The sequence below is a fragment of the Gossypium hirsutum genome, chromosome A03, assembly GCF_007990345.1.
Source record: "Gossypium hirsutum isolate 1008001.06 chromosome A03, Gossypium_hirsutum_v2.1, whole genome shotgun sequence".
NCBI lineage: Eukaryota > Viridiplantae > Streptophyta > Magnoliopsida > Malvales > Malvaceae > Gossypium > Gossypium hirsutum.
Window position 1 is genome coordinate 90,010,900 of NC_053426.1, and position 13,388 is coordinate 90,024,287.

Sequence of the window (13,388 nt, forward strand, 5' to 3'; positions counted from 1 at the left end):
AGCAAGATGACCAAGATGTTCACAAATTTGACATTGAGGTCTGCCCTAATTTCTCCGACTGCGACCACGATAAAATCTTAAAAATCGAGGCTCAGACACAAGAATTGAAAGAAATGCCATTGTTGAAGCATGCATCGGAGGTAACTGTTGTGCCATATTTACCTGAACAAGGATCTCCGAGACAAACCGACGCTATCATCATTCAAACTCTAACAGTATATCCACAAGGCAGTCCATGGCTAGAGGCTTCGGTGAGAAAGATGTAATGGTGAGCACAAGCTCAAATTTAGCTGAAAGATCAACAATAACAATCTCAGCTTTCTCCTTAGTGGAAACGTGATGACGAAAGGCACGAAACAAATCACAGGTGCTAAATACTCTTTGATGGATAAATGCCTTTTTTTGATTGAATGTAAATCATGTTTCAGGTGAGAGACTCTAGCACCAGACATTACATCAGACAGTTGACAAGCTTTGGTCCAGACTTCATGAGCAGAGGTGGTTTTTATAAAACACAATAGAAGATCGATGCTAATAGTGGATAAAAGCCAAGAAGCAAGAAACTTATCTTGCTAATGAGACGCTACAAAATTAGGATTGGGAACCAGCTTCCCTTCGTTATCGTCCACAAAGCTGGACGGGATCGGAAGTGTACCAAGAATGTAATTGGTAAGATTATACCCTTCAATGATAAGCTTAAACTGATGCTGGCATTGAACATATATTTCCTTTTTAAGTTTTATGATTTCATGCCTAAGAAAAGACTGTACCACATGAATGGGGCAGGCACCATCTGATGGACAAGGCAATGAGGAGTTGTAAATCAAAGTTGGAGAGTCATAAGGGTAAGAAATAGCTATCAAGTGCAATAAATTATAATGTTGTTGTTGATGCTAATAAATTGCAATATATTTGTTTTACTTGTTAATAAAGAAAGTCACACAAGTTACAGTTTTTGGATTCCACCATTATGTATCATCATTCGTTTGATTTGGTTATTTCAGATTTGTGGGGACTCACTTCTATTAATTATGGGCTGAGTTGATATTACATTTCCTTTATTGATGTTTGTAGCCGGTTTACTTAGTTGTTTCTTATTAAAAAAAAGACTTAAGTTATTGACTGTTTTGTTTAGTTTCAGAAAATGGTTAAAGTTCAGTTTGGCAAAGATATCAAGTAATTCCAAAGTGACTGGGGTGGTGAATTTTGTACATTATCATCTTTTTTAGCTCAGTTTGGAATCCTTCATTGTGTTATGTGCCCGTATACATTTGAACAGAGTGAGATTGTCAAAAGGAAAGATCATCATGTAGTGGAAGTTGGGCTCACATTACTTGCTCAAGCACATTTACCGATGAAATATTTGGACTATATGCTTTATCATGTGTTGTTCATTTAATAAATCAGTTGCCCCACTTCGGTTGTTCAACATCAGTCTTTGTACTTGGTTCTTTATGGTGCTCCTTCGACATATGACCATCTTCGTATTTTAGGGTGTTGTTGCTACCCGTATCTCAAGCTATTTAATTAACACAAGTTAGAGTTCTGATCTCAACCATGTACTTTCCTTAGTTATAGTTCCCAACACAAAGGTTAACAATCTCTTGCTTTGAATGACCAACTGTGTAATGCCCTAAAAATATGATTTTCTGTTTGTTAATTTTGCCATTATTAAGTTTTTGTATCACTGGTTAAGTGTCTTGATTGTGTGTTTAAGGTTATGGGTTCAAGTCTTACTTTTGGGGAAATTCAATTATTTTTTGTTCTATGTTTGTCTCTGTTGTTCAGCTTAAATAATATTTTTGTTCAATATGTGACAAGAATGAGCCTGCTGGCTCAGTGGTAAGGTGCTTGTGAACGTACCTATTATCTTGAGTTTGAATCCTGGTGTGAGTAAGTTGGGTTATTTTTGATTGTTTGTATGTGTGCTTATTTTTTTGGAGTTTTAGTAAGTTTTGAACTTTGGCTGTTGTTGGATGAGGGAAAAGTAGTGGGGTGGTAGTTTGATCGGATTAGGTTGTTGGGATTGTTTTAACATTATTGTATTTTATTTTAAATAATCAAGATATTTTCTTCTTTTTCCTAAAAATATTTTCCCAATTTTCACGTTTTTTTTCTCTCATAATCCTTATGGTTCATTTTCTTTTTTTTCTACATTAGTTCCTTACTCTTTATTGTTTTTTTTCCTTTTATTTTTCTTTACTTCATCGCGTGGGTTTTGCGGTTCGGTAGCGAAAGTTGATTGTATAGTGGAAATTAGATTGGTGCGTAAGTAATGTCTTCCCTCTTTTTCGTTTCGGAGAGTTTCCTTTCTTAGAAGTTCAGTTTTGTTGATAAGTGATTGTGTGTTCAATCATGTTAATTGATTATTTTATTTAGGGGAAACTCAGGAAGCGAATAATTAATCGGTGAGTTAAGATTTGGGGAAGTACTGTTCGTTTGAAGGTAGATGTTTCTGTCAATTTGGGATTGTTTTGGTTGTTTAGGGGTTAATCGATTGTGGTTGGGTTAGTATTTTAGGAAAATTGAAGTTGTTAATCACTTAATCATTGCGTGGTTGAGGCCTAATTTGCTAAATATTTGATGTTTCTAAGTGTTGGGATACTAAATTTTTGGACTCACATCAAAATTGGGTTAGATGTGTAACGAGAAACCCGAAACATAGCGAACGACAAAAGCTGAAAAACTATTCTATCAACGCCACATGGTTGTGTGTTGGACTGCATGAGACACGTGATTTAGGCTATTTGGGCTGTGTGGGCCACACAGGTGTGTGTGAGACCGTGTGGGCTATTCGGCCTGGCCATTTAAGTTATGTGGGCTACACGGATGTGTGGGCTCAAAATTCTGAATTTTTTCCTAGGGCTATATAAATCATTTGAATCAAATGTAGGCCTTCCGTAGGGTTCATATATTGTTAAATAAACAATAAAACATGTTTTTCTGATTATTTGTTAACATAAAACTAATGTAAGTATGGTTTAAATGTGCATGTTTAACATGCAATTATTATAAATAGAAATTGTGAAACGATATAGAGGATCTGTAATAAGATATATATATATGTGTATGTGTGTGTGTATATATATGACTTGTATGTGTTATATGAGCATGTATGATATGCATAATTTTGACATTTGAAATTCTATATGTGCATTGGGTAGAGATTATGTATAGGAGGAAGTGTGCGCAGTTTGATTAATTTTTGTAACTAGTGGCACAGCTACATCTATTTTTTTTACATGGTGATAATTTGCTTATTAATTTAGCAGCTAAGTTGCAAATACTCTGAAAAGTGTCATACCGACACTAAGTGGTAAGTAGGGCTGGATGGGTGTTTCATACCTCATATGGTGTGTTGGGATTGTCGGAGTTGGTGTGTAGCAGATGGGGTAGGATTACATTTTTGCATCTGTATTGTTTTGATATGATCAGCTTTTGATATATTTGTGTAATTAATTTATGTTGCTCAAATTATATGTTATACACGGAGTCTCAAAAACTCGCTTTTGATTGTCTGTCACTTTTAGGTAACCCTTAGACTTAGATGGGTCGGCGCGATGGAAGCTCGGTTAAACTTTTACCTTAATTATGCTATTTTTTTTGTAATTTTCATATTTTGGTTTTTATAGACTATTTGGACATTTTGGGACTCTTCTGTTTTGCATTTTGTTTCATTTTTAGTTTGAAATTATTTAAACATTTTTATTAATGAATTCGTTTTACCCGTAAAATGCTAGATTTTCAAACAACAAATTGTGTTTTCCAAAATTTAACATGCTAAAGATTTCCGCTGCAAACGTATTCATTTTAGAAAATTTAATCATGCAATGGTTTCACAAAGTAGTAGAGAAAGATATGTTTTCAAAAAAACTAAATTTTTACGTAACAAAAGGTAATAACAAAATCTTTTCAAAACCAATGAATTCTAGGTTTTCAAGTGATTTGTGATAATATTTACAAGTCTGACTATAACGTTTAGGTCGGGTTTGGGGTGTTACATTTGGCAGGTGTTTGTTTCTCAACATGTGGTATTTGATGAGGATCAATTTTTGTTCTCTTCTAGTGCCCTGTCTTTCACTTTGGCATCCGATTAAGTCACCACCTCTCTTCCTCTTATGAACTCCACTCCGTCACGCACAATGCCCTTGAATGATGCTCTTTTGGATCGTTTGCTCACTTTTCCTAATGAGTCTACTTCAAATTCTAGTTGTTCGGGTGAAAATGATGCTAGCCTGGGTCATGAATACGACACTTCATATCCCACACCATTACTTCCTATTACTCTGATTGATCTTCCACCACAACTTGGTAATATTCATTCTATGGTCACTCGGCTGAAGGCTAGGATTTTTAAACCACGGGTGCTAACAGTTGAGCTCACTGAACATGAGCCACATACTATTGAAGAAGCTTTTGCTAGTAAGGAATGGACGCTAGCTGCTCAGGAGGAATATGATGCTTTGATCTACAATCACTCATGGACTCTAGTTCCCTTACCCCGATATCGAAAGGCAATTGGTTGTAAATAAATTTTAAAATCAAAAGGAATTCTGATGGTATTTTTACCTGTCAAAAAGGCCAATTGGTTGGAAAAGGATGTTCACAAGTCCCTGGGTGTGATTTTCGTGAAACATTCAATCTCGTCGTCAAACCGACTACAATTCGTACCATTCTGTCCATTATTGTCACCAAATAGTGGTTATTAAGACAACGTGATGTTAATAAAGCCTTTCTCGATAGTGATTTGACTGAAGAGGTATACATGTAACAACCTCCCGGTTATGTTCAAACCGATGGAAATGGGAAACCCCTTGTTTGTTAGCTAAACAAAGCATTGTATGGATTTTATCAAGCTCTGAGGGCATGGTTTGATAAGTTGAAGACGTTTCTTGTCTCTATTGGTTTTGAGCTTTCCAAATCTAATGTCTTTTTATTCATAATGTTATTAATCAGTTTCATATGTATGCCTTGGTTTATGTTGATGACATTATTATTATAGGTGACTAACTTGTTGATATTGATACGTATTTTCACTGACTTCACACTAAGTTTTCACTTAAAGACATGAAGTCTCTTCAGTATTTTTTAGGTATTAAGGTGACTCGTTCATCAGCTGGTGTTCTTCATATTTGTCAATGAAAGTACATTCTTGATCTCTAGGAACATTATCATATGGATAAGACTAAAGGCATCCATACACCCATGATTAGCTCATGCTCTCTCTCTAAACATATGAGAACTCCGCCTGATGATCCTCGTGAATATCGGAGTATTGCTAGGGTGTTACAATAAGTGGTTCCCAGTTGACCCAATATTGCATATACTGTTAACCATACTGTCAATTTATGCACGCCCCAATCGATGTCCATTTTGTGGTAATCAAACGCATCTTGCACTACCTCGGTGCCGCAATTGACTACGGGTTGTATTTCGGCCTTTCGAGAGGTTATTTCTAGTCGGATACGCTAATGCAAATTAGGGATTAGACTTTGATGATAGGCGATCTACCACCGGGTATTGTGTGTATTTTGGTGGGAATCCCGTCTCGTGTGTTGGAGAATGATTCAAAATTAGCTTTTCTGAATTTAGATTTGGTTGGGTTGTGCTCAGTTTATTTTTTTCTTATTTTTCTGTTTTTTATTGAGATATGATTCAGTACCAGATTTTTTCCTGTTGAGATTTGTTGCTGTGTAAAGCTTATATAAGAAGCTGATCTTTAGTTGAATAAGTGGCATCAGTTTTTCCCAAATATACTTGAGCTTATTTATGTCCATAACTTAGTTGATAAGATTACTCTTAGAAACCTTTTTACTATCTCTTATTTTTAAAGGCTGTTTTGAGTTTTTTCTCTTTGTGCAGCTGTCTTCTCCAATATTCTTTGGTACCAGAGCCAGGTTCGATTGTTATTAGGTGTATTTCTCATGACGACAAAAAATAATACTGTGAGTGTTTCTCAACTGATAATTCTCATTTTCAATGGTGACAACTACGAGTTTTGGAGAATCAAAATGAGGACACTATTTAAGTCTCAAGAATTGTGGGACTTAGTTGAGAATGGGTATCCTGATGATGATGGGGAAGCTAAGTTAAGAGAAAACCAGAAAAGAGACAACAAAACATTATTTTTCATTCAACAAGTTATTCACGAGTCAGTTTTTTCAAAAATTGCAGTAGCAGAAACTACAAAAGAAGCTTGGATAACATTGCACATGGCGTATCAAGGCACTTCAAAAGTTGTTACAATGAAGCTTCAAACTCTTCATTGTGACTTTGAGATGTTGCAAATGAAAACTGAAGAATCCGTACAAGATTATCTTACAAGGACAACAGTAGTTGTCAATCAAATAAAGTCCTATGGAGAGCAAGTTACGGATCAAACTACTGTTGAAAAAGTGTTGCAGAGTTTGAATCCAAAGTTTGATCATGCCGTTGCAACTATTGAGGAATCTAAAGACTTAGCTACTTACTCATTTGATGAACTATAGGGATCTTTGCAGTCCCACGAAGCGAAATTGAACCGCACAAATGAAAAATCTGACGAAAAGGCATTTCAAGTAATGGGGAATCCTCCAAGTAGCAAGACGATTCAAGAAAGGCCACATACATATGTGGTTATCGTGGTAGATGTGGTTATCGTGGTAAAGGAGGTCAAGGCAAAGGTAGAGGTGCTGGACATGATGAAAAAAGGTAGATGACAGAAAAATAGAAGCAATACAAGTGCAATGTTCAATGCTATTATTGCAAGAAATATGGGCATATGAAGGTGGATTACCGAAAAAGGAAAAGACAAGCCAACTATGCAGAAGGTGACGAAGAGATTAAGCTGTTCATAGTTTATCAAGATAAAGTTATAGCTTCAAAAGACATATAGTTTTTAGATAACGGCTGTTCAAATCATATGACGGGGATAAAATCTTTGTTTAAAGAGCTAGATGAGTCATACAAGGTGAAGGTGAGACTTGGTGATAACAAGCAAATGCAAGTTTAGGGCAAAGGCACTGTGGCAATAAGCAATGGTCATGGTAACATAAAGCTCCTTTATAATGTATATTTTATTCCTACTTTATCTCAAAATTTATTGATCATTGGGCACCTTATGGGTAGTGGATGTTCTGTCATGTTTGATGATATGTCTTGTGTAATTAGAGAAAAAAAACAGGAAAAATTATTGTTGATGTTCAGATAGCACCAAACAAGCTCTTTCCTCTTGAAGTCTCTAATGTACAAAGTCAGGCCCTTATTGTTAAAGAGAGAATTGAGTCTAAGTTGTGGCATTTACTACATGGGCACTTGAATGTAAAGGGTTTTAAATTGTTGAGTTAAAAGGAAATAGTGTTCGGGCTGCCAAAAATTGAGTCTTTAGATTTGTACGAAGGATGTATATTTGAGAAACAATTTAAAAAACCATTTCCTGTAGGAAACTCTAGAAGGGTGTCTGAGTGTCTTAGGCTTGTACATGCTGACATTTGTGGTCCCACAAAGACAGAATCCTTGGGTGGAAGTTGCTATTTTTTGCTATTTACAGATGATTGCAACCGCATGAGTAAGGTGTATTTTCTTCACTCCAAATTAGAAGCATTCGAGACTTTTAAGAAGTTCAAGGCGCTCGTTGAAAAGCAAAGTGAAAGAAGTATCAAGGCTTTGTGCACTGATAGAGGAGAAGAATTTTTGTCTAATGAATTTAACCAGTTTTGTGAAGAGCAGGGCATACATAGAAAGTTGATAGTACCTTATACACCGTAGCAAAACGGTGTGGCTGAATGTAAGAACCGAACGATTGTCGAAATGGCAAGAAGTTTGCTGAGGTCTAAGGGGCTGCCAGATAAGTTTTGGGCTAAGAGTGTTACTGTTGTTGTTTGTTTGTTGAATTTGTCTCCAACAAGGGTAGTTCTTAACTAAATACCTTATGAAGCGCGGAGTGCTAGGAGACCTTTGGTAAGCCATTTGAAAATATTTGGTTGTATTGCCTATTCTTTGGTAGATTCACATAATCAAAGCAAGCTTGATGAAAATTCTGTGAAATGCATCTTTGTTGGTTATTGCTCTCAATCCAAAGTATATAGGCTTTACAACCCTTTGAGTGGCAAGGTGATTATTAGTAGGAATGTTGTTTTTGATGAAAATACAAGCTGAGATTGGAATGAAGAGCAGATACATCAACAAATTTTTATATTGAGGTTTCACAAGATGAAAGACAAGAGTTAAATTTAGTAAGTTCACCTCCTAACTCATCAAGAGCTACAATTTCTGAAGAGCCTTTAGCTGAGCAACTCCCACTTAGAAGATCTGCAAGGACCAGAAAGCCGAATCCAAAATATGTTGATGACACTTATGCATCTTGTCAGTTTGCTTTTGTTATTTCAGATCCTATATACTATGAAGAAGTTGCTGAAAAAAAAGAGTGGCAGAAGGTAATAGAGGAAGAGATAAAAGCTATTGAGAAGAATGGAACATGAAAAATGGTGGATTTACCGAAAGACAAGCGCAATTGGCTTGAAGCGGGTGTTCAAAACAAAGTTTGCTACTGATGGAAGCTTACAGAAACGCAAAGCTCGTCTTGTAGCAAAAGGTTATGCACAACATCATGGTGTTAATTTCGAAGTAACTTTCTCTCCAGTAGCTCAGTTTGAAATAGTGAGGCTTATTCTAGCATTGGCTGCATAATTGCAATGGCCTGTTTATCAATTTGATGTCAAGTCAACATTCCTTAATGAAGATTTACAAGAAGAGGTTTATGTAGCACAGCCAGAAGGTTTCATAAATAAGGGAAATGAAATGAAGGTGTACAAGCTAAAAAAGACATTATACGGACTAAAGTAAGCCCCTCGAGCATGGTACAGCAAGATTAATGGGTATTTCCAGAAAAAAAAGGGTACGCGAGAAGTAAGAATGAGCCTACCTTGTATGTGAAAAAGGAAGGTAATGATTTTATCATTGTCTGTCTTTATGTTGATGGTATCATTTATACTAGTTCTTCTACCTTTCTTGTGGATGAGTTTAAATCTCAAATGATGAATGAATTTGAGATGTTAGATATGGGTCTACTGCATTATTTCCTTGGTCTTGAAGTTCATCAGGTTAAAGATGGTATTTTTATCTCACAAAGAAAATATGCCAAGGACCTTCTTAGTAAGTTTGGCATGCTTAATTGAAAGTCTGCAACTACACCCATGAATATCAATAAGAAATTGCAGCAAGAAGATAAAAGAGAAATGGCAGATGCAAAAAGGTTCAGAAGCTTGGTAGGTGGTTTAATTTGCTTGACGCATATTAGGCTCGATATTGCATTCGCTGTTACTGTTATTTCCAGGTTTATGCAACAACCTTCAACAGTTCATTATGGAGCAGCAAAAAGAGTCTTGCGTTATATTGCAGGAACTTTGAAGTATGGTGTTTGGTACTCCAAAACTCTAAATTTCAGATTGTGTAGGTTTACAGATAGTGATTGGGCAAGTTCATTAGATGATAGATGAAGTATTTCAGCAAATGTTTTCACTCTAGGTTTAAGAGTGATCACTTGGAGTTCGAAAAAACAATCTACAGCAGTACTATCAACTTCTGAAGCTGAGTATATAACAGCAACCTCAGCAGCTTGTCAAGCCATTTGGCTAAGAAAAGTGTTAGTAGATCTTCAACATGAGCAAACGGGAGCAATGGAAATATGTTGTGACAACAAAGCAACTATTATCATGACAAAAAATCCAACATTCCATGGTAGAACGAAACATATAGACATTCGCTATCATTTTATACGCGATCTGGTTGCAGAGGAGGAGATAACATTGGAATATTGCAGCACTCAAGATCAGCTGGCAGATGTGTTGACCAAGTCATTGTCCAAAGAGAAGTTTTGTTATTTTAGAGCCTTACTTGGTGTGTGCAAGTTTGAATCAAAGGGGAGTGTTGGAGAATGATTCAAAATTAGTTTTTCTAAATTTAGATTTGGTTCGGTTGTACTCAGTTTATTTTTTCTTTATTTTTTATTTTTTGTTGAGATATGATTCAATGTCAGATTTTTTTCCCGTTGAGATTTGTTGCTGTGTAAAGCCTATATAAGAGGCTGATCTTTAGTTGAATAAGTGGCATCAGTTTTTCCCAAATATACTATAACTTATTTGTGTCCATAACCTGTTTGATAAGATTACTCTTAGAAACATTTTACCACCTCTTATTTTTAAAGGCTGTTTTGAGTTTCTTTCTCTTTGTGCAACTATCCTCTCCAACATTGTGGTGCTCCAAGAAATAGTAGGTTGTTTCTTGGTCGACAGTTGAGGCAAAGTATCTGGATTTAGTTGTTGTAGCTGCTGACATCACATGGTTAGAGTCCTTAGTACGAGAACTTTGGCTTTCCTCTGATGATACCTTGACCATCTGGTGCGATAACTCCAGCATCGTGGCGATTGCGACTAATCCCGTCCTTCATTTAAAATTTAAACGTGTTGAGCTTGACTTTTTTTTGGTTCAAGAGAAAATTGCTGATGGGTCTCTCATTGTTGGTGAGGTACCTGTTTGTGATCAAGTTGTCGATATCCTCACCAAACCGTTGTATTCTTTTTATTTTTGCCATTTTCAAGAGCAACTTTGGGTTTCGGTAATTGGGTGAATATTAGACAGTTAGTTTGTTCAACTATTCAACTGAATTTGTTAGTTGTTAGTAGCAGTTGCTTCCTCTAGTATGTGTATATATTCACCTATAAAATCAAGCAATAATTCACAAGTTCCTTCACTAAAATAATATAGTTGGATTTTTCTATTATTTACTCTTCTTGTACAATTCTTTCACTTTATGTTAAGGCTAAATTAGAATCTATGTCAACTAATAATAGATTGTTACCTTGGATAGGAAAGCGTAATTTATTCAATAAAAAAATTATTGAGAAAAATATTATATACTCATTTGAGAAACACTAGGGAATTAGATGTTCTCAAATTTTATTCTTCTGCTATATCTCTGACAATATTAGAAACCTTTTACTTATATTTTAGAGGGAAAAAATATGGTGTGTTTCTCGCAGAATTTTCGATTTACAAGCATCGTGGGATTCATATTTGCTACCTTGTGAGTCGTTTCTTTTGGTACATCATTGCTAAGGATGGAGAGAAAACATGGGGGAGAAAGAACAAATCATCCCCAATTAATTTGTTTATACTACTCATATTGTTCACAAGTGTTGCTACATAATACCCCAAACTTAAAACTTTAACGTCTATGATTTTGTACAGCATTTACATAACTTTATATAATTAAATAAAATTTCATAAATACACTTTTTATTTTAAATTTTGAATTACTTAAATTTTATATAATTCATATATTATAAAATACATTTCATATTAATATATAACTTTTAAACTTTTATTTTAAAAATTTTAATATATATAAAGAAAATTCAAAAAAATTAAACAAAAGTTGACTGAACAATGACAGTCAGCATTAAATTAATGTTAACGAGTCACTAATTAACGAGAAGTGTTTATGTGGCTTTCTATTCAACAAGTCGTTATATAATTGAACCACATCACTCTTGATTAATGATTAATTGACGGTTGATCAATAAAAATAAAAAATTTAGGAAAGAATATTTTAAATATCTGTTTTAAAAAATAAAAATTTAGGTAACAAAATGAAAAATAATGTAATATGAATTTGTGAGCTAAGGGAAAAAAAATTTATTGAACTCAGTTGTAAACAAATGAATGGGCAAAAAAGTAATTACATTTTGAAAAGAAAGAAACAAATAGTCAATCTAGAGTAGAAGGCTTTAGAATTAAGCAAATATCCTAAAAAAATAAAATTACAATTAGGCCTCTATCACTATTTGATAGATCATTATGACGTTAGATAATAGAGGTTTAAGAAAAAAAAGGAGGAAAAAAATTCTCAAGTCTTAACAAAAACAAAACCTTATTTTTGTTTAGATTTGACATTACATCATCCAATAAAAAAGTCCATATATCTCTATTCCCTTTTCTCATTAGTAATGTGATGATATATTATTTTATATCAATATTATTAATTGAAAATTAATTTATGAAAAGTTTATTAAAACATATCGATGGAGTAATAGGATTCATGACTCGTCATGTCGCTGGGTTGATGAAGGGAATCATATTTGCAAATACACATACTGACCATATAATATTAAAAAAAGTTCTTATGTATTCTTCTAATTTCTTTGAACAAATCATTGATACCAAAACCACAACATTTTACTCCAATTTATGAACCATTCTATTGATGTATGCCAAAAGGGTAATGTTTTCACTTTGGGGAATAATTATTTCATCATAAAAGTGAACGATGACATTATAACATCATGCCAATGCTTCCTTAGGAGTTCAACCTGTTGCTACACAACGAATAGAATAGGGTCAATGTTGAATAGAATAGGGTGAATTTTTTCTTTTAAATTTAGCTTGCTTGCTGTGCCTCACTCTATATGAAGTTGTCATTTTATTTTTATATATAATTATTAAAAGCGTAAAATAGTAATAATATTTTATAAAAAAATTATATATTTTATGCTTAAATATTTACTTGACTTTAACAGATTAAAAATATTAAAGATAATTAGCAAAACTTAAATTGAAGTGAAACGGGATGAGACAAGATAGATTCATTTAACATCCATGGAGGTGATATTGATTTTTAAAATTATACATTCATATTGGAGTGAGATAAATAGTGAAGCAAAACATGCCAACTATGGAATGATGGTGACTTTAGTAATATTTACTTGTATCATTTAATCATTTAGATAAATTCGTATTAAAATTTTTTTAAATTCTTTCAAGTTTGAATTATTTCTTTTACTTTGTTTTCATTCCATGTTCCAATAGAAAAATAAAAAAAATTATAATTATCAAAACATAGTAGGGCTAATTTAGGGTTTTGACTAGAAAAGAAATTAAAAAAAAGGCAAAGGTTTGGATTTTTTTTCTTTTAATCTTTTCCCAGTCACTGAATTTCAAATTTTAGAATAAAGGAAATGCAGAAGTGGGGCCTTTATTGTCTTAATTTGACAAGAATAATATTTTAATAGATGGGCATGGGTTCTTACACCAACCATTGTCAAAAGTGAAATCAACACATGTAGTCTCACATGGAGATGAGTCATAAATTATGATGATGGTGATGAAGAAAAATGTGAAGGGTGGGCGGCTTACTCTACTCTTATCCTTTTGCTTTTAAGTGACTATACTTGTTATAAACATGATGTAAACGGAGGGGAATCTACTTACTCATTATCACCTTCTAATTTGGGCCTCATTAGGCTCACTATTTCTCAAAACAACAATAATATATATTTCTATGCATATATACCATCCATTATTTTTGTAGCATGGTTAATTTTCAATAATGTATCATTCAGTTCTTTCTATTT